The sequence below is a fragment of the Mobula hypostoma genome, chromosome 6, assembly GCF_963921235.1.
Source record: "Mobula hypostoma chromosome 6, sMobHyp1.1, whole genome shotgun sequence".
Lineage (NCBI taxonomy): Eukaryota > Metazoa > Chordata > Chondrichthyes > Myliobatiformes > Myliobatidae > Mobula > Mobula hypostoma.
This window is the reverse complement of record NC_086102.1, coordinates 153,956,128-153,979,888: the sequence shown is the minus strand read 5'-3', so window position 1 is coordinate 153,979,888 and position 23,761 is coordinate 153,956,128.

Here is a 23,761-nt window from a genome sequence, read left to right as displayed (position 1 = left end):
TTCATTCAGCATTTTCATTTGATGTAATTTGACCATTTCCAAACTTATTTTATTTCTCTGTACTGTTGGTTAAGAGGAATGGAGTCGTTGACACTAAGGTTTTCTTCTTTCCCATTTTTAAGTTGTTAGAATTGCCCAAGTCTTTTAGTTTAGTTGACTAATTCTGTTTAGTTTAGTTTTTATTTGGGATGGGTTTTTTTTCCTATTTCTTTTTCTTTTTCATGATTTTTCTTCAGTTTTTTCTTGCTTTGTATTATTCATTGTTATTCTACACGATTGGGAGTTTTGTCAATTTATACTATTTGGTCTTACAATTACTCATTTTAAGTGTAACAATGTATCTCCTACTATTTATATTATTGCTATGTTATGTTTTCATTCTATGAAATTAATAAAAAGATTGAAAAAGAAAGAAAGGAAAGGTCACAGAACAATACTCTAATTATTCAAAAGTAACATTCACCCATTCAAAAGACTGAATAGAACCTTGGTTTATCTACTCAATAAAAAATGTTGAAGCTGCACTGGCAAATGTTGTAGAAGACGGTAAATACTTAATTAGAATATACAATTTTACAATGTCTGTTCTGAAAATATGTTTGTTTCCTGCTTGACTTAGTTGAAGAAACGGAGTAGAAAATTACTTCTGAGAACTTCATTGGAATCATTTCACATTGATTATTTTTCTTGTTGCTGTTTGACGCGATTGGTTAGTTTTTTTTGTGCAAGGAATTTGGAGTTTGGTTTTGATGTTCTTGCCCTTTGCACCATTTGGTTTTCTGCACAGGGATGCATAGAGTTGATGTCCTTTTTTTTTGTAGTTTATATTTTATTAAATTTCATCATCAAACAAACATTTCCATAAGATGTATTTCAGATACTATACATGTATATCATATTTGTCACAAATCTCCACATAATAATTACCTGAGGTATACACTTACAGAAAGGAGAGGAAAGAAAGAACAATCAAAAGAAGAAAACTATGTACAGAGTAGGGAGTGATTTTTTTTTACAACATATTCATTGACTTGTGAGAATAAAATCAGGCCTATGAGGTTTTATGTAGTTAAACCATTTTTTCCAGTATGAATAAAATTGTTCCAACTTATGATTAACAGATGCTGTTATCTTCTCCATTTTGTAAATGTCCATTGTAATTTCCATCCATACATTTAAAGTTGGGCTCTCCTGAGATAACCATTTCCTGGTAAGGGTCTTTTTACCAGCCACCAGCAGTACATTCATTAAATATTTATCTCTTTTCAACCATTCTTGAGGGTTATACCCAAAATATATGGTCTTACTCTCTAAGGCTATTTCACATTTAAAGATGTCTTGTAAGGCATTATGTATCCCACTCCAATAGTCTTTGATAACGGGGCATTCCCAGAAAAAAGATAATAGTTTGCATTATGATTTCCACAATTTCTCCAGCAAGCAGGGGGGTTACTATTATAATGGGATTTCTGAGAGGGTGCAATAAAATATCTTATCAAGTTTTTCCACCCGAACTCCTTCCATTTCTGTGAACTGGTACACTTCCATTGATACCTCCATATTATTGTCCAGTCTTCCTCAGATATTATTATCCCTCCTTCCTTCTCCCATTTTGTTTTAATGTATGAAGTCGAATGTGTTTTAAGATTTGACAAACCCTTATAAACGCTTGAAATTATTCTACTACCGTTGTCTGAATTATATGCTTTTCTAAGTAGCTCTATCAGACATGTACTTGCCTTGGTTAAATTTTTAACCATCCTATTAACATACTGTCGCATCTTTAAATACTGGTAACAGTCTTGTTTTTCTAATAAGTGTTTCTCTTTGAGCATTTCAAAACTGAACAGTGTTCCTTCTTTCATTATATTGCAAATAGCTGTTATTCCTTTAGCTGTCCAGTCCTTAAATCTAGCATCCAGTTTATTCGGCGTAAAATCCAAGTTATATGCACACCATTTAAGAATTGCAATGTCTCACTCTAGTTTATGTTCTTTTATAATAGTTTTCATATTTTAAGAGTCCATTTCACCCACGGGTTGGCAATATTATATGTGTAACTTTGTAGGTTGTTATCAGCCAAAATTGCCCGTATGGGGATGGAAAGTATCCTCTCCTCAATGTTTTTCCATTGAGCGTCATATGATGGGTTGCACCAGCATATCACGGCTCTCAACTGTGCTGAAAAATAATATTCTCCAAGAGAAGGTAGGCCCCATCCCACCTTTTCCTTGGCTAATTGCAAAGTTTTGAGACAAACCCTAGGCCTTTTACACTGCCATATATATCTTGATAGCATCTTGTTCCATTCATTGAATTGATTTTGGTTAATCTCTATTGGTAGGGTCTGAAAGAGATATAGTAGTCTGGGCAGTATATTCATTTTAACAGATTCAATCCTTGAACTGAGACCAAGAGAAGGAATTAGGTTCCATCTTGTTATATCTTCCTTAATTTTTTATACATAGGCTGATAATTGCATTCTGATAATTTTGCCAAATCTTTTGGCATAATGATGCCCAAATATTTGACGGACTCTGTTTGCCATGCCCAAGGATATCTACTTTCAATTTTTCTTGGTGGGCTATAATTATATGAAAGTAGTTGGGTTTTATCTGTGTTGATCTTGTATCCTGATAATTGGCCATATTGTTCAAAGGATTGAAAGATGTATTTCAGATAGATCAAAACGTCATCCGCGTAACAGGCCAATTTAAGCTCTGTCCCTTTAATAGTAATTCCCCTGATATCTTCATTTTGTCTGATGTATTGAGCTAATGGTTCCAGACATAATGTAAAGAGTAGTGGTGACCATACACAACCCTGTCTCATGCCCCTTTCTAGGGTAAAGCTATTAGATAAATATGCATTTATTTTAATCCTGGCAGTAGGATTGTCGTATAGTGCCTGTATAGTTTTAATAATTGTGTCATGTAGACCAAATCTATGTAAAACTCTGTAAAGAAAATTCCAATTAACCAAATCAAATGCCTTTTCAGCATCCACGCTTATCACTATTTCTTCAATTTCGTTTTTTCTAATATGATCCATAATGTGAAATGTCCTTCGTATATTGTCTTGTGCTTGGCGTTGTTGTATAAAACCTGTCTGATCATTATGTATCAGTGTGGATAGAAACACTTCTAATCATTTGGCCATGATGGAAGTAAATATTCTATAATCCACATTAAGAACAAATATTGGTCTAAATGACCCATATTCCATTTTATCCTTGCCTTCTTTCGGTATGGCTGAGATTATCGCCTCCATCCAGCTGGGTGGCATTTGTGCTTTTCTTAGGGCCCAGTTCAGTGTGGGGAGTAAAACAGGAATTAACTCACTTCTAAACTCTTTATACCACTCTGCCGTATATCCATCTGATCCTGGTGACTTGCTTAACTTAAGCCTACTAATTGCAGTTTTTAGTTCAGCTTCAGTTATGTTAGCAGTCATCGTTCTATTTTGTTCTTTGCTTAAAGTGGGTAACTCTAAATAAATCAGGAAGGTGTCAATTTGGGTTATGCTTCCCCCTGGAATTTTGGATATAGAGTTTCGTAAAACATTTCAAAAGCTTCTTGAATTTCACTTAGCTTATTTTTTTTATCACTTTTGTTCTTGGATCCCTTATTCTATGAATTGTATTTTCTGCTACCTTTTTTTTCAGTTTCCGCGCCAGTATTTTCACAGATTTAGATCCACTTTCATAGTGTCTCTGTTTCAGAAACATTAAATTTTTTCTGATTTCTTGTGTAGCCAAACTATTAATTTCATTCCTAATTTTTAAAATTTCCTCTAATATATCGTGCGCCAAACTCAATTTGTGTTTTTTTCCTAGTTCCTTCAGCTTATTTTGTAATTCCTCTAATGTTTTATTCCTTATTTTTTTCTTATATGAAGATACCGCTGTAATTTTCCCATCAGAGTATCCCATAGAATGGGAGGTGAAACCTCTCCATTATCATTGAATTCTAAGTAAAGACCAATTTCCTTTTCAATTTGTTCCTTAAAATAGGGATCATTGAGTAGACTTGAATTTAGTTTCCAAATAGTATTCTTTGGTTGCAGGTCAATATCAGCAGATAAATATATAGGTGCATGGTCACTTACATCTATTGTCCCAATTCCACAGGTGATTATTCTGTCTTTTCCAAATGTTATGAAATAGTCTATTCTTGTATATATGTAATGGGGGGCAGAATAATGAGTGTAATTTCTTCTGTTGGTGGAAAGGTCCCTCCATATAGCAATTAGACCAACATCATCAAAAAGAGTGTTAACTTTCTTATGTAAGGACTTTGATTCATAAGTTATTCTACTGGAAGAGTCTAACTTTGGTTAGATTATGAGGACACTTAGTCCTTGTTTATTGTCATTTAGAAATGCATGCATTAAAAAAATGGTACAATGTTCCTCCAGTGTGATATCACAGAAACACAAGACAGACCAAGACTAAAACTGACAAAAACCACATAATTATAACCTGTAGTTACACAACAGTGCAAAGCAATACTGTAATTTGATAAGAGCAGACCATGGGCATGGTTAAAAAAACGTCTCAAAGTCCCAATAGCCGCAACATCTCATGCAGACGGTAGAAGCGAGAAACTCTCCCTGCCATGAGCTTCCAGCGCCGCAAACTTGCCGATGCAGCATCCTGGAAGCACCCACCTACAGTCCGACTCTGAGTCCGTCCGAAAACTTCGAGCCTCCGACCAGCCCTCCGACACTGAGCACTGAGCACCATCTCCGCCGAGCACTTCGACCCCGACCCCAGCCGCCAACCAACAGGCAAAGCCAGGGATTCAGAGCCTTCCCCTCCGGAGATTTCAGATCACACAGTAGCGACAGCAGCGAAACAGGCATTTCAGAAGTTTCAGCAGATGTTCCTCCATGCTCTCACGTCTGCCTCCATCAAATCAGAATTGTGCACAGCAACCTACTTGACAAGTAACAGATATTCATCACTGGAGAGGCTGCGCGCGCAGTGTTGCGCCGCCATCTTCTCCTCCCGTTGTAATTGTAAACTTAAGTCTCCCCCACATATTCTGATTCGATGGAGATGGACATGAAAGCACAGAGGAACATCTGGAAAAAATTCTAAAACACTCGTTCGCTGCTGTTGTTACTGCGCGGTCGGAAATCTTTCGGAGGGAAGGCCTCAAAATCCCCGGCTTTGCCTGCCGATAGCGACTGAGATGGAGGTCGAATCGTTCGAATAGAGATGGCACTCAGTACTCAGTGTCGGACAGTTGATCAGAGCTCGAAGTTTTTGGATAACTCAGAGTCGGACCGTGGTCAGGTATGGCAGGGAGAGTTTTTCTTCCTTCTCCCGTCTACGTGAGATGTGGGACATTTGAGAGACTTTGAACTTTTACTGTGCTCATTGACTTCTTCATCAAGTTATAGTATTGTTGCAGTGTTGTAACTATATGTTATAATTACGTGGTTTTGTTAGTTTTTTTCAGTCTTGGTCTGTCCTGTGTTTTGTGATATCACACCGGAGGAAATATTGTATCATTTCTTAATGCATGCATTACTAAATGACAATAAAAGAGGACTGTGTGTCTTCATAATCATATCAAGAGACCTTCTGTTTCTGTTACCATAATATTAGTAATTTTCTGAAAGAAACTAATATCACTTCCTGGGGGTGCATATATATTCAATAAAGTAACTGGATTTCCATCTATATTTCCCCTTACCAGAATATATCTGCACTCCTTATCTCCCATTTCAAATACTTTTTACAAAATCTAGCTTACTTGAGATGAGAATAGCAACTCCTTTTCTATGTCCTGATTTATATGAGGAGAAAAACAAATTAGTGAAGCCCATTCTCTTTAATTTTCCATGCTCATTATCACTTAAGTGAGTTTTCTGTCAATATACTACATGGGGTTGTTCTTTTTTCATTTTTGATAGAATTTTACTGTGCTTGACTGGATTCAACAGCCCATTGACATTAAAAGAAATGAATTTTCTTTGTCCTTAGCCATGTGTATTTATCTGTTAGTATATCATTAAAATTTGCAGAATATAACTTTATCGATCTATCCCTGAACAAATAAGAGACAAGAAATGCGAATAATTAAAAAAAAGGTAACGAAGGTGTGATTCCAAGGCTGGGGTCTCTAGATGACCCGGAGTTGGGCTAGAAGAAAAGTCTAGCCGTGGGGGATAGCCCCTCCTACCTGTGAGTTGAGGACCCCCGTTGCAGTACCTATAAAAGTAAGTTAAAAAAAAACTATGTCCATTACATAGAAATGATTTCCCTGTGTATTCCTCCCATGTATATATTCTCATTTAGGTGGGGGAAAAGGAATGAATAAATGAATTTTAAAAAATGGAGTAAGATAAGATCCACATTATAACACGTATTTCTCGAGATAGGTATATCACCATCTATTTTTGCTTCCATTTAATTTATCAGCACTTTTAAAGTTAGCCAAACCTTATGGCTCTTCAGGAGGAGGTGAGGGCTGCCCTCGGAGAACTGACAGTCTCTTCCTAATATCCTTCTCTCTTCCTGCTCCCGTCCCCTGCTTTCTAGGTTCTCTTACTATTTCCCAAGCAGCTCGGGACAACTGCTCAGCCAGAGTTTCCCTTGGTTTGACCACGCTAATGGACAGTCCTTTGTTGTTCATGTCTGTAGTCGCCTCCTCCACTGTCTGTTACAGTCGCTTCCATTCTTGGTAAAATACCCTCAGTTTAGCAGTGTACAGGGCTTGGAATTTAATCTTTTCTTGCTTTAATATTCATTTTGCTTCAGAATATTCCTTCTGTTTCTGTAGGACCGCTGGGGGGTAATCATGATCAAAGTATATTAATTTCCCGTTCCAAAAATCCCTGTTCTTATCCCAGGCCCTTTGTAGAAACTCCACCTTGCTCTTGAATAGAAGGAATTTAAGTACAATTGAGCGCGGTTTACTTTGTTTGTCTCCAGGAGGCTACTGGATGAGCAAACGACATGCCCTCTCAATTCCAATCTCCATAGTCTGGGGGATGTCCAGCGCTTCCCGCGGCAGCTTGTCTACAAAGTCCATCATCGACAATCCCTCCGCTCCTGGGGGAACATTAAAAATCCTGATATTTTTCTGTTGCGATCTTTTCTTCTGGTCAAGCAATTTACTTTCCTGTTGATTTAATATTTTTATCGTCTTACTGTTCCACATATTGCATGCAATCTTCCACCTTCTCAATTCGAGTCTCTGCCACTGCTATTTTCTGGTTGACATTGGCGAGCTCTGACTTTATATCATTGAGTGCTGCTTTATATCATTTTGGACTTCCCTTATCTCTTCCAGAAACCTCATCATATTTGCTGCTTCGTCTGCACAAGGCCCATCGTCAACTTCACCGCCACGCGCACGTGTGGGAGAGCCGCGCGCTGTACCTCTCTCTTCCATAGGCTCCGCAGTGGTGCTTTTTTTTAATCTCCATTCTTTCTCCCCATTCTTGCCCCCCCCTTATCAATTGAGATATTTTCGCAAGATCTTATACTTGATGGATTAACGGGGCAAAATATGCGTTTTTCCGGAGGAGCTGTTGATTTAAGCTGCCATTCTGAACGATGACGTCACCGGAACCAAGTTTGATGTTCTTCTTGTCAATTGCATGATTTTTTTGAGTGGGAGTGTTGATGATCATGTAGCCATTCTTCTTGCTGTATGGCACAATTTGTTAGTTTTTTTATGTGCGGGGGTGGGTTTGGGGTTTGATACTCTTGCTGTTTGCACGATTTGTTTTGTTTTTCTGTGTTGTGGGTTTATGTTGCCATGTTTCTTTTGTGCAGGTGGGTGGTTTTAATGTTTTCAAAAGGGGTTTGAATTAACTATTCAAAAGGGTTCTGCTAATTGGTATGTGCTACCATTATTCAAAGTTCCAAGTAAATTTAATACTAAAGTACACGAATAACCCTGAAATTCATTTTCTTGCAGGCATACTCAATAACTCCATAATAGATAAATATGTAATTCTGTAAATATACTGACTACATTCCAAAAACTAAAGTTAGTTAGGCCATTATAGTAATTGAAACTTAGTTAATCGCTCACTGTTATCTTCGTGTTGAAGAAGTATAAAACTTTGTGCCAAAGGAGTGAGATTCTTTGGATCCTCCTGGATAATCTTTCTCCTGGAAGCTTCTGTGTGAATAAAGACTTTATATTTCCCAGTTATGGCTTCCATGTGGGTCAGTTTTAGTCTGTCACAATGTTATCCAAGCAATAGTTTTTAAGTGTGATGAATGCTTCTGCAATGAGTTCCAGCTCTCAAACTACTCAATGACTCCTTCATGCCATGAGTTCCAGATCTCAAACTACTCAAATATTTGAACCTTTGGCTTAAGAAGTTTTTCCTCATCTCTTCTCCAGTTCTTCTTCTGATGACCTTAAACTTTTTTCTTGGTTTTTTATCTTTTAGCTGATGTAAATAGGGCTTTTCTATTTAGAAAATAAATAGAAAATGTCTAGGCCCCTCATAATTTAATGGATCTCAAATAGTTTTCTCTCAGTCACTTCTGTTCCACAAAAAATTAAATTTAGCTGCAATTCATAAGCCATGGTAATGTCTCATAAACCTCTACACCCTATCCTGTGCAATCACAGCATTCCTAGTAATATATGATCTAAACCACAACATATTGTACACCCTCTGGGCCTGTATTCACTAGAATTCTGAAGAATGAGGTTGACCTAATTGAAACCAATTGAATGGTGAAAGACCTTGATATAGTGGATGTGGAGCGGATGTTTCCTATGTTTAACCTGTGGAATTCTTTGCCACAGGCAGCTGTGGAGGCCGAGTCTTTATGTATATTTAAGGCAGAGGTTGAAAGATTCTTGATTGGTCAGGGCATGAAGGAATATGGGGAGAAGGCAGGAGATTGGAGGAAAACTGGATCAGCTGTGATGAAACAGCGGAGTAGACTTGATGGGCCAAATAGCATAATTCTGCTCCTTTTTCCTATGGTCTTATGTTCTAAGCTACAGTATATCCTAAATAACATTGTATACTCCATCAAAGTCTCTTTATTCTTTGATTCCTAGCTTTAGCTGAAAAAGGAAAACATTGTTTGCTGTTTTTAACCATTTTATAAATCTTTCTAGCTACCATTAAAGATCTTTGGACGACTGCTCCCAATGATCTCTCTGTGCCTTCACACTAGTCTATATTGTGCCATTTTTTGTATATTGTCTGGTGTAGCTACAACTAAACAGGTGCTTTGATTCACACATCTCCGGATTAAATTCCGTTGGCCACTTTTTTGCCCAATAAAACACCCACCTGTGGTGTTAAAATTTGTTAAAAAGAGCAACACAACTATCTTTTGAATCACTGAGGATCGGCTTTGACCATTGCCAAACTCAGCACTCCGCCTAATAGCAAAGAAGGGTGAGACATTGTTCAATATCTGTGCCTCAGGCATGTCAGGGAAGGCTTGGGAAGGATTGGTGATTTTCCATTTTTGAGGTAATGAGTTAAGTGTAAGAATGTGCTTGTGCCATTTTATGTTTGTTTGTAATATTTTAATTCTTTTAATAAACTGTAACAATTTTATCTTATTAAGAGTGTATTCATATTTTTAAAATTATTTGTATCTGTTTAATTCAAATTTAAATACCTCTATCAGAAATCCAGCAGAAGGTGACCTCACTTACAATCCATTGATGCAATCCAAAGGTTGTTTGGGCCTGCTGGGGAAACATGTGAATGAACAGTATCCAGCATGATGCAGCCCAATATTCCATTCCTAATAATAACTGTTAGGCCCTGTAGGTTCAAGACAACTGCAGACTTCACATTTGCACATACCTTTATCAATCCAAGTAGGAAATTCCATTTGAAAGAACCATCAATTTAGATCCAACCAAAGTTATTCATTTACTTAACGCCAAGTCCACTGACATGGTAGAAGGACTGATACATGGGTGCCCTGCTCCTGATGTTTCTCCCTGAGGTGCCAGTGGCTCTCCTTGGAACTCTCACTACAAAGAAGGTGCCATTTTGGATCTATTGTACACGCAAAAAAAATCCAGTGCAACACGATAGTTTAGCATGAATACGTGACTAACAAAAAACTGTCTTGATTCTGAATGGAAGGGCAAGGTGAATCACTTCTGTTTCAAGAAAAATTAGAAGTCAAAGAAATGAATTCTATCATTTGTATTCAAGGGACAAATATCTTAGCTAGAAAAATAAGTCTGATGGTGTTACTTAAGCACGGCATGTTTGGTAACGAGGAAACTATGTTCAGGTCTTTGGTGAGGATAACACTTAGTTGAATAATTTTCACCTTTGGCTCACAACATAAAGAGCCACCCTTTCTATAGGTAAACCTGCTGTTGCTATTGCTCAGTATTGACTCTTTCTCAGATCAAGGCTCAAAAATGGACGATAGGTCTTATTTCTGTAACTTCCCCCCCCCACCCTTCATACCTTCTAATATTTATATCCCTTTTTGCCAGTTATGCAGTGATGATCTCAAGTATTCTTCACTTGCCTCAAATGGTTCAGTTTAACAATTTTTGAGAAGCTCAACATGAGGTAAAGTAGCCAGCCAGGAGGTCACCCAACAATAATGTTGAATAGCCATTCCTTCCACCACTAGCACACAGTGGCTATGGTGGATACTATTTACAAAATGCTCTCTGATAGGGGTGGCGAACCCTTTTGTGCCCAAATTGGCACTAATCTTCTCAAAAAGTTCTCTTTTGACACATGGAACATGCCCAAGGTAATTTTGAGCAGAGACTATCATTGATTAATGAATTAGCAATAATAATTATGGATTTTTTAAAAGGAAAACGGATGGCCTGTTGCTTATTTATGTGTTTTTATTGTTTTATAATTAATAAAAATAAAATAGAGATAGATTGAAATAAGTAATTTTAGAAACCTGTTAAAATTATTAATATAGTTTTTTAAAAACACTAGTGAAAAATAACAATTTCTTTAATATTATTGTACTTCATATGTAATAAAAGAAATGGGAGCATGAAATTATAAGCATTGGTATATATTCGTTAAAGTTCAGAGAAAGGAAAATAAACACATTTTACTGTCAGTGAGACTTTTGTTGCTGCATTTTATATCCAGCTTGCATTTGGTTGTTTTGGGGGCAATGTACATGGAACTAGTTTCATCTGTAAGTTTACTCCGATAATTAGACTTGACCAAGTTCATCACTCTATATGTCTCTGAAAATACTCATCAAAATCAGAATCAAATAAATTTTATCCAAGCACTTGACCAATCATTTCAGGACAGAACCTCTAATAAACCAGTGAACATTATTGTATGTTAGTAGTCCTGTACACCAAACTCACTTTGGTCAGAAAATTCTAAATTGCCTTTTTTTAAAAAAAATCACACCCAGAAATAAAATGATTTACCTTGGTTACAATTTACATCACTTCTTCAAGTTCCTTAAGGCCAGATTTTGCACACAAAGCCTCCTCATATATAATATAATGAAAGTGAATCAGTGGAATCCAACATGCTTTGCAAAATTGATAAAACCTTCCTCTTTACCAAAAATGCTGTGTGCACCGTCAGTTGTCACAGAAACTATTTTGGAAAGATTAACTTCTCAACCAGACAATACTTTTACCACTGTGTTACTGTTGTCCTTTACTGTGTTTCTGCTCACTGGCAAATCTTTACTGCATTGAGTATATTTTTCTTTATCTGGAAAAACGTCAAGAAGGAAAGAAGCACACTCTGAACATGATCCCTTAGCATATTCCCCATCACTGAGTGGTTTTCCACATTGGGCAATAATCTTTGAAACCTCAAAACTAACTAACTGCCTGAAATAAATATCATCAAAGTAAGTAGATTTTGCTTTATTGGGACACATCAGAGTTAATTGATATTGGTCCAATTAAGTAGCTGTCCCAATTAGCTGAAGTGTCATGGAAATAGTTAAAAAGATATAAAAAAGACCAAGTACTGCTTAACTGAGTAACAAATCATTTATCTAAATAAAATACAGAACAAAATAGAATATTACCAATACTACCACAGTTCTATAAAACTCTATTAGTCCCTAACAGTATCGATGGAAGAATTCATCCAGTGTATGCTGCCATGTTCTTCTGATTCATTGTAAATGAACAAAATCAGCGCAGACATCTATTGCAGATAATGGACTGCCTTCATGCAATGCTTTCGATGATTGCATCCTCCAAATCTTCATTTCCATTTGAATATTCAGGATGATTGTTGATACCTTCAAATTTTTCATAGTTTCTAACTTGTTGAAGTAGTGAAATCCTTTTATTTTCACTCTTGGCCATTTCTGATATCTCTACGCCTGAATTCAGTAGTGAGCAAAACAGTTCTGAAATGTCCTACTGCTTATTTCTCACCAGCTGTCAGTTACAAAAATCACTGCTTTATGAACACAAAATGTGCACACTGCTATTTAAAAACCTCTTGCTCTTAGCATGGTGTGGTGTCTTACACTCACATAAGTGCCCACAACTGATGCTAGTTAGAAACTGTTCACCAACAGTCTTCTGTCTCAATTAACTGGCATAGTGTCTCAAATAATTGAAGGTCATCCTGGATATTTTCTCAATTAGCTTTTGTTCTTTAAGATCTGTTCCAAATTAGCAGCTGCTCCAGTAAACCAATGGCCCACTGTATTGGACTGCATTTTATGTTGCTGATATCTTGAGAGATGTTTGCTTTATTTTTCCTCGCTCACTTATATCACAAAAACTTTCATGAATAGTTTCATAATGCTGCTTAAAGGATGAAGTCCTGCACACCCGTTTCAAAATATAAGATGCATAATGCTAAATCACCTTTCTTAATCTTGCCAAATCATTCACTCCACCACTCCTGAAAATCTCCACTGCTTCTCCTATCATTTGAATGTTTCAGTTTCTTTGCTAGTGTATCTGTCACTATGAACAAGTGAAAAAAGTATTTGTAAAAACAGGTCTTCATGGGCTCACTAAACAGCATCCGTTAATTTCTTTGGTGGTAACATATCAAACAATCTGTCCTGGGACCAACACATTGGGGTACTTACTATTTCAATAATATTTGAGTAATCATATAAATATATTGTTTGATAAGCAATCCTGTTTCTTTAAGTACTTCACTATGGGTTAAATGAAAAAGCATGTGAATTGCATACAATGTCACTATGTAAAAATCGGGACTTGCATTCCCGGCTTCTTTGTTTTCCTTTTGATTGGTTTTAAAATTTAAAAAAATTAAAGTACATCTATTATCAAAGTATGTATGCAGTATACAGCTCTGAGATTTGCCTTCCCCACAGACAGCCATGAAACAAAGAAAGGCATGGAACTCGTTCAAAGTAAAACATCAAAGCACCACCCTACTCACAAAAAAAAAACAAATTGTGCAAAACGACAACCTAAAAAAACAGCAAAAAGCATAGAATCCAAAACACAAAATCGAACGAATCCAGACACATTCAGTTCAGCTCAATGCTCATTATCTCCAGGCTACCCCCGTCAAAATCGCTCGCAATAGCAACAAAAAAAGGAGTGGCCAGAAACAATGTTCCCTCTAAGGTGTCCACGTACACAAATTTTTTGCTCCTAGTGCACAAAGGAATTTAAGCTGTGCACATAAGGTTGTCACCTTCTACCTCATTGGCATGTTAAGTACATTTCATGATCATACATTGTCACATTTCATTTTCCGGTTTCTGATGCAGACAGTGTTGATAATATGGACTTTGTGATGATATGTTTGCTGATTTTAGAACTGGCTTCTTTATACAGTTTTTGTTGAAGAAATTATTCAGTGTGCACATGTTTTTGTCACTGGGCAAAAAGTTGCAGAGCACAAGATGTCTGTGCATACTGGTCATTACAAATTAGAGGGAACATTGAGCAGAAACCAGAAACACATGTTTTGGAGTTAAAAACTATATCACACATGTTCAAAGTTTAAACTAATTTTATTATCAGAGTACATATATGTCACCATATACAAAGCTGATATATATTTTCTTGTGGGCATACTCAAGAAATCTACAGAATAATAACCATAACAGAATCAATGAAAGGCCGGGCAAACTTGGGCATTTAATCAGTGTACAAAGAAATAAATAATAATAACAAAATAAATAAGCAATAAGTATCGAGAACATGAGATGAAGAGTCCTTGAAAGTGAATCCACGGGTTGTGGAAAAATTTCAATGACGGGGCAAGTGAAATTGAGTGATGTTATCCCCTTTGGTTTAAGTCATAGTCATAGTCATACTTTATTGATCCTGGGGGAAATTGGTTTCCGTTACAGTTGCACCATAAATAATAAATAGTAATAGAACCATAAATAGTTAAATAATAGTATGTAAATTATGCCAGTAAATTATGAAATAAGTCCAGGACCAGCCTATTGGCTCAGGGTGTCTGACCCTCCAAGGGAGGAGTTGTAAAGTTTGATGGCCACAGGCAGGAATGACTTCCTATGACGCTCTGTGCTGCATCTCGGTGGAATGAGTCTCTGGCTGAATGTACTCCTGTGCCCACCCAGTACATTATGTAGTGGATGGGAGACATTGACCAAGATGGCATGCAACTTAGACAGTATCCTCTTTTCAGACACCACCGTGAGAGAGTCCAGTTCCATCCCTGCAACATCACTGGCCTTACGGATGAGTTTGTTGATTCTGTTGGTGTCTGCTACCCTCAGCTGCCCCAGCACACAACAGCAAACATGATCGCACTGGCCACCACAGACTCGTAGTGTCTTAAGAGGGATGATTGAGGGATAGTACTGTTCCTGAACCTAGTGGTGTGCGTCCATAAACTCCTGTACCTTCTTCCTGACGGCAGCAGTGAGAAGAAAGCATGTCCTAGGTGGTGGGATCCCTGATAATGGATACTCTTTCCTGTGACTGTGTTTAATGTACATTTGTAGGTATGCTCAGCGGTGGGGAGAGCTTTACCTGAGACGGGTAGTGCTGTAACCACTACTTTTATAGGATTTTCCATGTAGGGCATTGGTGTTTCCATACCAGACTGCGATTCAGCCAGTCAATATACTCTCTACTATACATCTATAGAAATTTGTCAAAGTATTAGATGTCATGCCAAATCCCCACAGACTCCTGAGGAAGCAGAGGAAATGATGTGCTTACTTTATATATGCACCGATGTGCTCAGCTCAGGACGGGTTCCTCTGAAATAATAACACGAAGGAATTCACAGTTGTTGACCCTCTCCACCTCTTACTCTCCAATGAGGACTGTCTCATGGACCTCTGCTTTCCTCCATCTAAAGTCAATAGTCAACTCCTTGGTCCTTTTTGATATAAAGAGATTGTTGTTGTGGCATCACTCAGCCAGATTTTCAATCTTCTTCCCATATGCTGATTTGTCACCGCCTTTGATTCGACCTACAATAATAGTGTCATCAGTAAACTTAAACATTGCATTGGAGCTGTGCTTAGCCACACTGTCAAAAGTGTAAAGCGAGTAGAGCAGAGGGATAAACACACAGATTGTGGAGGAGATGACATTGCTAATCTTAACTGATTGGGGTTTGCAAGTGAGGAAGTCGAGCATCCAATTGCACAAGGAGGTATGGAGGACAAGGTCTTGGAACTTATTGAGAAGATTTGAAGGGATGATAGCATTGAATGCTGAGCTGCAGTTGGTAAAGAGCTTTGCTGTCCAGATGTTCCAGGGTTGAGTGAAGAGCCAGTGAGATGGCATCTGTTGTGGCCTTGCTGCTCTGGTAGGCAAAAAGGAGTGGATCTAAGTCATTTCTCAGGCAGGAGTTGATATGTTTCATCACCAACCTTTCATCATATCATCACAAAGCAGACACAGCAACGTCTCAACTTCCTAAGTAGTATGACTAGATTCAGCATGTCAGCTAAACCTTTGACAAACTCTTATAGATGCATAGTGGAGGGTATCTTAATTGATTGCATCACAGCCTGGAAACTCCAGTGCCCTGGAACAAATAAGTCTGTTTTCATTTGCACAGTTGACTGAGTGTCATTTCTCGTAAATTCTATTGTATTTCTTTTTTCCCTGTCAGTGCCTGCAAGAAACGGACTGTTAAGGTAATATATGGTAAAATATACATATTTTGATATTAACTTTTCTTTGAGCATACAGTATTTACTGTTATTGTCACTGAATATCCAACATTCACTCACAAATGACAGAAGAAAAAATATATAAGTAGAGTGAAGCTAATGCTAACTGGCCCAACCATTTACTATCCAAATACTGATATGTACACCAGGTCTGTGAGGATTTCAAAATGTACCATCCAACATCACGTGTTCTCATAATCATCTAGCTGGTGCCAAGCTGGTGTGAGACCATTAGACCATAAGATACCGGTGCAGAATTAGGCCATTTGGCCCATCGAGTCTGCTCTGCTATTTCATCATGGCTAATCCAATTTTTCCTCTCAGCCCCAATCTCCTGCCTTCTCCCTGTATCCCTTCATGCCCTAACCAATCAAGAATCTAGCAACCTCTGCTTTAAATATATGTGAAGAATTCCACGGATTCGCCACTCCCTGGCTAAAGAGATTTCTCCTCATCTCTGTTCTAAAAGGACATCCCTCTATTCTGAGGCAGTGTTCTCTGGTCTCGAGATGTTTTGTGTGAAAATATCTCACTGATCTTGGGTTGTAAAAAAATCATTCACTGCTTCATTTGGCAGTAAGGATGATCATTCTGTACCTGGGGTGGGGTTTGAAGAATCAAGGAGCAGCACAGCATGCCAGGTACAAACATAACCTTTACACATGCTACCTTGGGTACCTGTGCCATAGATTTGCCATCCTGCAGGAGGACAAGAACAGAAGGCATATGGATACACTGACACCACCCACAGGTTCCACTTCAGGTTGTGCACCATCGAATTGCCATTTCTTGTTGGTGGTCATATTCCTTGACAAGCTTTTGGGTTTACTTACAGCAGAAGTACTCAGAGGTTCGAAATGGGAGGTCACTATCAACTCCTCAGTTGCACCTAGGGCATTTATACACAATCTTTCCAGACAGATTGATGGTAATCCTATGGAGGTTTTCCATTGCCTTGCATTTGGAAAGAAAGACACTCTAAAAATCAACAGCTATGTATCACGTGGTCTGTACACACCAGCTGTGTGGTGAAAAAGGCACAAAAGCACCTCTTTCACCTCAGACGGTTGAGGAAGATTAGTATGGGCCCTCAAATCCTAAGAACTTTCTACAGGGGCACAATTGAGAGCATCCTGACTGGCTGCATCACTGCCTGGTATGGGAACTGTACCTCCCTTAATCGCAGGACTCTGCAGAGAGTGGTGCGGACAGCCCAGCGCATCTGTAGTTGTGAACTTCCCATGATTCAGGACATTTACAAGGACTGTTGTGTAAAAAGGGCCCGTAGGATCATTAGGGAACCAAGTCACCCCAACCACAACCTATTCCAGCTGCTACCATCCGGGAAGTGCTACCGCAGCATAAGAGCCAGGACCAACATGCTCCAGGACAACTACTTCCACAGGCCATCAGACCGATGAACTCACGCTGATTTGAGTGTACTCTATATTACATTGATTGTTCTATTTATTATAAATTATTATAAATTACTATGATTGCACATTTAGATGGAGATTAATGTATAATTTTTTACTCCTCGTGTATGTGAAGGATGTAAGGAATAAAGTCAATTCAATCCAATCCAATTCCTCAATAGATTTATCAATCCCAATTGTCCAGTGGTAAACTTTATTCTTGGCTAATTTTGGCTCCAAACTCCATGACACAACTTGTGTATGTACCAAAGGCAGAATCGCTTTAATATTAGTTATCCACTTGCAAAGAAGTACTGGGGTGTGGAAATGTGGTTACAAATTATAATGTAGAAAAACCTTTGGGTCAGTGTGCTCATACATTTCCCCACCTAGATCGAGATCCTCATAGGATATAATGTTTGTATTAGAACTTAATTCTCATTTGCTGCAGAGTTAAGAAACTTCTCACCATTGATGAAGGAAAATATCTCTCTTCTGCATTTCTCTGACTCATCAACTGATCATTAGCGTGCCTCCTCTGGCCACAAAAGTTTGGGAAATTTGTAATACAATCTTCTTTTTGGCCTTTGCATTACTACTTTAAACACTGAGCAGTTGTCCTGTCCTCCGCTTGCTGCTATGGTGACTGAGCAAGCAATCAGTCCTTTAAAGAGGAAAACCTGAAACACCTGTGAATGAAAAACTTCTCCTCATTCAAATAAAGATGCTTTTTGTTTTCAGTGTTTTCTTATCTCTTTGCTCGATGGGTGTCTGAGTCTATCTGATGATCCAGTCGTAAGTTTAACCATATAACCATACAACAATTACAGTACGGAAAAAGGCCATCTCGGCCCTTCTAGTCCGTGGCGAACTCTTACTCTCACCTAGTCCCACTGACTTGCACTCAGCCTATAACGCTCCATTCCTTTCTGTCCATATATCTATCCTATCTAACTTTAAATGACAACATCGAACTTGCCTCAACCACTTCTGCTGGAAGCTCGTTCCACACGGCTACCACTCTCTGAGTAAAGAAGTTCCCCCTCATGTTACCCCTAAACTTTTGCCCTTTAACTCTCAACTCATGTCCTCTTGTTTAAATCTCCCCCACTCGCAATGGAAAAAGCCTATCCACGTCAACTCTATCTATCCCCCTCATAATTTTAAATACCTCTATCAAGTCCCTCTCAACCTCCTACGCTCCAAAGAATAAAGACGTAACTTGTTCAACCTTTCTCTGTAACTTAGGAGATGAAACCCAGGCAACATTTTAGTAAATATCTTCTGTATTCTCTCAATTTTATTGATATCTTTCCTATAATTCGGTGACCAGAACTGTACAAAATACTCCAAATTTGGCCTTACCAATGCCTTATACAATTTCAACATTACATCCCAACTTCTATACTCAATGCTCTGATTTATAAAGGCCAGCATACCAAAAGCTTTCTTCACTACCCTATCCACATGAGATTCCACCTTCAGGGAACTATGCACCATTATTCCTAGATCCCTTTGTTCTACTGCATTCTTCAATGCCCTACCATTTACCATGTATGTCCTATTTTGATTAGTGTTACCGAAATGCAGCACCTCACAGTTATCAGCATTAAACTCCATCTGCCATATTTCAGCCCACTCTTCTAAGTGGTCTAAATCTCTCTGCAAGCTTTGAAAAACTACATTATCTACAACTCCACCTATCTTAGTATCATCTGCATACTTACTAATCCTGTCACAATGGGGGTGTTAGGAATGGACCCAAATACAAGACACAGACACTGAAGTACAAAGAACAGGACAAGGATACAGGACCTGGGCTAGGACATGGACAAGGAACAGGGAAACCAGACAAGGAACTATGAACTAGGAGCCTGGGCTTGAACCCCGAGCCAGATACTGGACAAGGACCCAGAATCTGGGTCTTGCCTCGGGCTCGGGCTCCAGAACCAGGCAAGGACATGACATGACTGCAGGGCTTGAGGCTTGGAGACACGCTTGGGGACTCGAGGCTGCAGGCTGGGGTCTTGGGTCTTGGGTCTAGGGTACTTCGCGGCTTGGGTATGGATTCCAAGCCAGAAACTGGGCAAGGACCCAAAACCTGGGACTTGACTCAAGCTCGGACTCCAGAACTAGGTGAGGCCAAGACGAGGCTATAGGATTGGACATGGCTAGGGTGAGGAACTCCTGGGTAGGGCGAAACACCAGGACAGGTAAAGGCACATGGACAGGACTCGGATAGGACTGGACAAGGCATGGACGGGACGAGGGCCTTAAGGAGCACGGAGCCTAGGACTAGGAGAGACGGGAGCACAGAATACAGAGCTGGGACCCCTCCTTGAGAACAGGACATAGGGCCGGGACCCCTCCTTTGGAACAGGACATAGGGCTGGGACTTGTACACAGAACGCTGAACATGAAGAGATGGATCCCAACTCAAGGTGCGGCAAATGGCCAGACCCACCTAGCGAAGGCAAGGACACAGAGACAGTTCCCAACAGTAGGTAGCGGCAAACGACTGGACCTACCTAGCGAAGGCGTGAACACAGACAGACAATTCCACACAATGAAAGACAGTTCCTTATCTTGAGCTAAGCAGGCTCCAGTCTTGCTCCAGCGGAAAACTTCAGCGATACAGGTGGGGTATACAGGCGGGGTATCCAGGCTAGGTGAGCAGACAGAGAGTCAGGCGAGGTATCCAGGCAGAGAGTCAGGCGAGGGGGGAAAGACAAGGAGGGGAACAGAACAGTCCAGCAGGGAATCCCTGGTTTGCAGAGGTATTTACGTCTCAGCCCCAAAACGAGAATCATGTGCCTAGAACAGAAACAGGGGAAATCCAGAAACCCTGGAATAAGGAACTATAAACCGGACCATGAAACAGAATACGGACTTCACAGACCGGACCATGACAAATCCAATTTACAACCCCATCATCCAGATCATTAATATATATGAGAAACAACATTGAACCCAGTACAGATCCCTGAGGCACACCACTAGACACCGTCCTCCAATCTGACACACAGTTATCCACCACTACTCTCTGGTATCTCCCATCCAGCCACTGCTGAATCCATTTTACTGCTTCGATATTAATGCCTAATGATCGAACCTTCCTAACTAACCTTCCGTTTGGAACCTTGTCAAAGGCCTTACGGAAGTCCATATGGACAACATCCACCACTTTATCCTCGTCAACTTTCCTAGTAATCTCATCAAAAAATTCAGTAAGATTTGTCAAACATGACCTTCCACGCACAAATCCATGTTGACTGTTCCTAATCAGACCCTGTCTATCCAGATAATTATATATACCATCTCTAAGTATGCTTTCCATCAATTTACCCACCACTGACGTCGAAATCACAGGCCGATAATTGCTAGGTTTACTCTTAGAACCCTTTTTAAACAATGGAATACCATAGTCATAGTCATATTTTATTGATACTGAGGGAAATTGGTTTTCATTACAGTTGCACCATAAATAATTAAATAGTAGTAAAACCATAAATAATTAAATAGTAATTTGTAAATTATGCCAGGAAATAAGTCCAGGACCAGCCTATTGGCTCAGGGTGTCTGACCCTCCAAGGGAGGAGTTGTAAAGTTTGATGGCCACAGGCAGGAATGACTTCCTATGATGCTCTGTGTTGCATCTCGGTGGAATGAGTCTCTGGCTGAATGTACTCCTGTGCCCAACCAGTCCATTATGTAGTGGATGGGAGACATTGTCCAAGATGGCATGCAACTTGGACAGCATCCTCTTTTCAAACACCACTGTCAGAGAGTCCAGTTCCATCCCCACAACATCACTGGCCTTACGAATGAGTTTGTTGATTCTGTTGGTGTCTGCTACCCTCAGCCTGCTGCCCCAGCACACAACAGCAAACATGATCGCACTGGCCACCACAGACTCGTAGAACATCCTCAGCATCATCCGACAGATGTTAAAGGACCTCAATCTCCTCAGGAAATGGAGACATGAGCAATACGCCAATCCTCCGGCACCATCCTCATTTCTAATGACTATTGAAATATTTCTGTCAGAGCCCCTGCTATTTCCACGCTAACTTCCCTCAAGGTCCTAGGGAATATCCTGTCCGGACCGGGAGACTTATCCACTTTTATATTCCTTAAAAGTGCCAGTTCTTCCTCTTCTTTAATTATCATACTTTCCATAACTATCCTTCTTTACCCTACACAATTCAATATCCTTCTCCTTAGTGAATACCGAAGAAAATAAATTGTTCAAAATCTCCCTCATCTCTTTTGGCTCTGCACATAGCCATCAATTTTGATTCTCTAATGGACCAATTTTATCCCTCACTATCCTTTTGCTATTAATATAACCGTAGAAATCCTTTGGATTTGTTTAATGATTCCCCTTTTCGTATATATGCTACTGGAAACAATTTCTAAGTGGACTTAGGTTCAAACTTCTCCAACTTAATTATGTTTCAGATGTTGAACCAAAAATGACATATTATCATTCACTATTTCATTTAGACCAAATGAACAAGGCAAGCATGCAACATTTAACAAGCCATTCTTTCAGAGTTGTTGTTGTCTACAAGATTTAATTGGGCTTATGGACTTTGTGCTGTATATAACCATACTGTTTTTATAATTATATTTACATTTCTCTTGATAAAAAGGAGATTTTAGTACTTAATTTACAATTTTGCTTAATAAAAATGTGTTTTTTTCTATTTGAACTCTCACCAGTTCCAAGAACCCTCTCCATGGAGATATCTTTCTGTGGGACTTGTGTGGACTAATAACTGGAATACATCTGTGCCCAGTTCTGAGTTAAAAAGGAACAGTTGCTTAGTAAAATGATAATAGCACAAAAGCTTGTCCAATGCAGCCCATTTTATGTTTTCTAGATTGACGCATCAGTCTATGTTTGTTGGCACAATGTAGCTGTTTCTTTTTATCAGAGCCAGAACACTGCCATAGTTCCAAGATATAAGAGCATGGGCATTGTTTTAAAAATCTCCAAGTATGGAAAGACAGCATCTATTGGAAATGAATAAGTAGTCGAGGTTTTGGGCTGAGACCCTTCTTCAGGACTGGAAAGGAAGGGGGAAGACACCAGAATTAAAAGTTGGGGCGGGGGAGGGTGAAGGGAAAAGAGGATAGTGATAGGTAAAGCCAGGTGGGTAGGATAGGTAGAGGTCTGGAGAGGAAGGAGTCTGATGGGAGAGGAGAGTGGACCGTGGAAGAAAGGGAATGAGGAGGGGAGACAAGGGGAGGTGATATACAGGAGATAAGAGCTAAGAGGCCAGATTTGAGAATAGAAGAAAAGTGGAGGGGGAGCGATTTTTTTTACTGGAAGGAGAAATCAATAATGCCCTTCTGTTGGAGGCTACCTAGACAGAATATAACGTGTTGCTCCTCTTCCCTGATGGTGGCCTGATCTTGGCACAAGAAGTGGCTATAGACCGACACGTCGAACAGGAATGTGAACAGGAATTAAATTTTTGACCACTAGGAAGTTCCGCTTTTGGCAGATAGAGCAGAGGTGCTTGATGAAGGGGTCCCCAATGTACAACGGGTCTCACTGCTGTAGTGGAGGCTGTATTGGGAGCACCAATACAATAGACAGCCCCAGTAGATTCACAGGTGAAGGTTTACCTCACCAGGAAGGACTGTTTGGGGCCCTGAATGGATGTGGAGGCAGACGTGAATGGGCAGGGGTAGTATTTTGGCCACTTACAGGGATAAGTGCCGGGAGGGAAATTACTGGCGAAGGGCAAATGGACAAGGGAATCATGGAGGGACTGATCCCTGCAGGAAGTGGAGAGGGGTGGGAAGGTAAAGATATGTTTGGTGGTAGGCTCCCTTTGGAGACGGTGGAAGCTGAGGTGGATAATGTGTCCACATCCATTCCCTTGTCCATTTGCCCCTCCCCACTTATCTCCCTCCCGGCACATATACGCTTCATTGAGCAGCTCTACTCCATCCGCCAAAAGCGGAACTTTCTCGTGGCCAAACATCTTAATCCAATTCCTATTGCAATTCTTGTTCCAACATGTTGGTCTAAGGCCTCCACATGTGCCGGGAGGAGTAACAACTTGTATTTAGTTTGGGTAGTCTCTATCCTGATGGCATGAATATTGATCTTTCCTTCCAGTAAAAAAAATTCCATTTCTTCCCCCCCCCCCCTCTACTCCCCACTTTGGCTAGCTACCTCTTCTCACTGTCTATCGCCTCCCCCGGGTCCCTTCCTCCTTCCCTTTCTCCC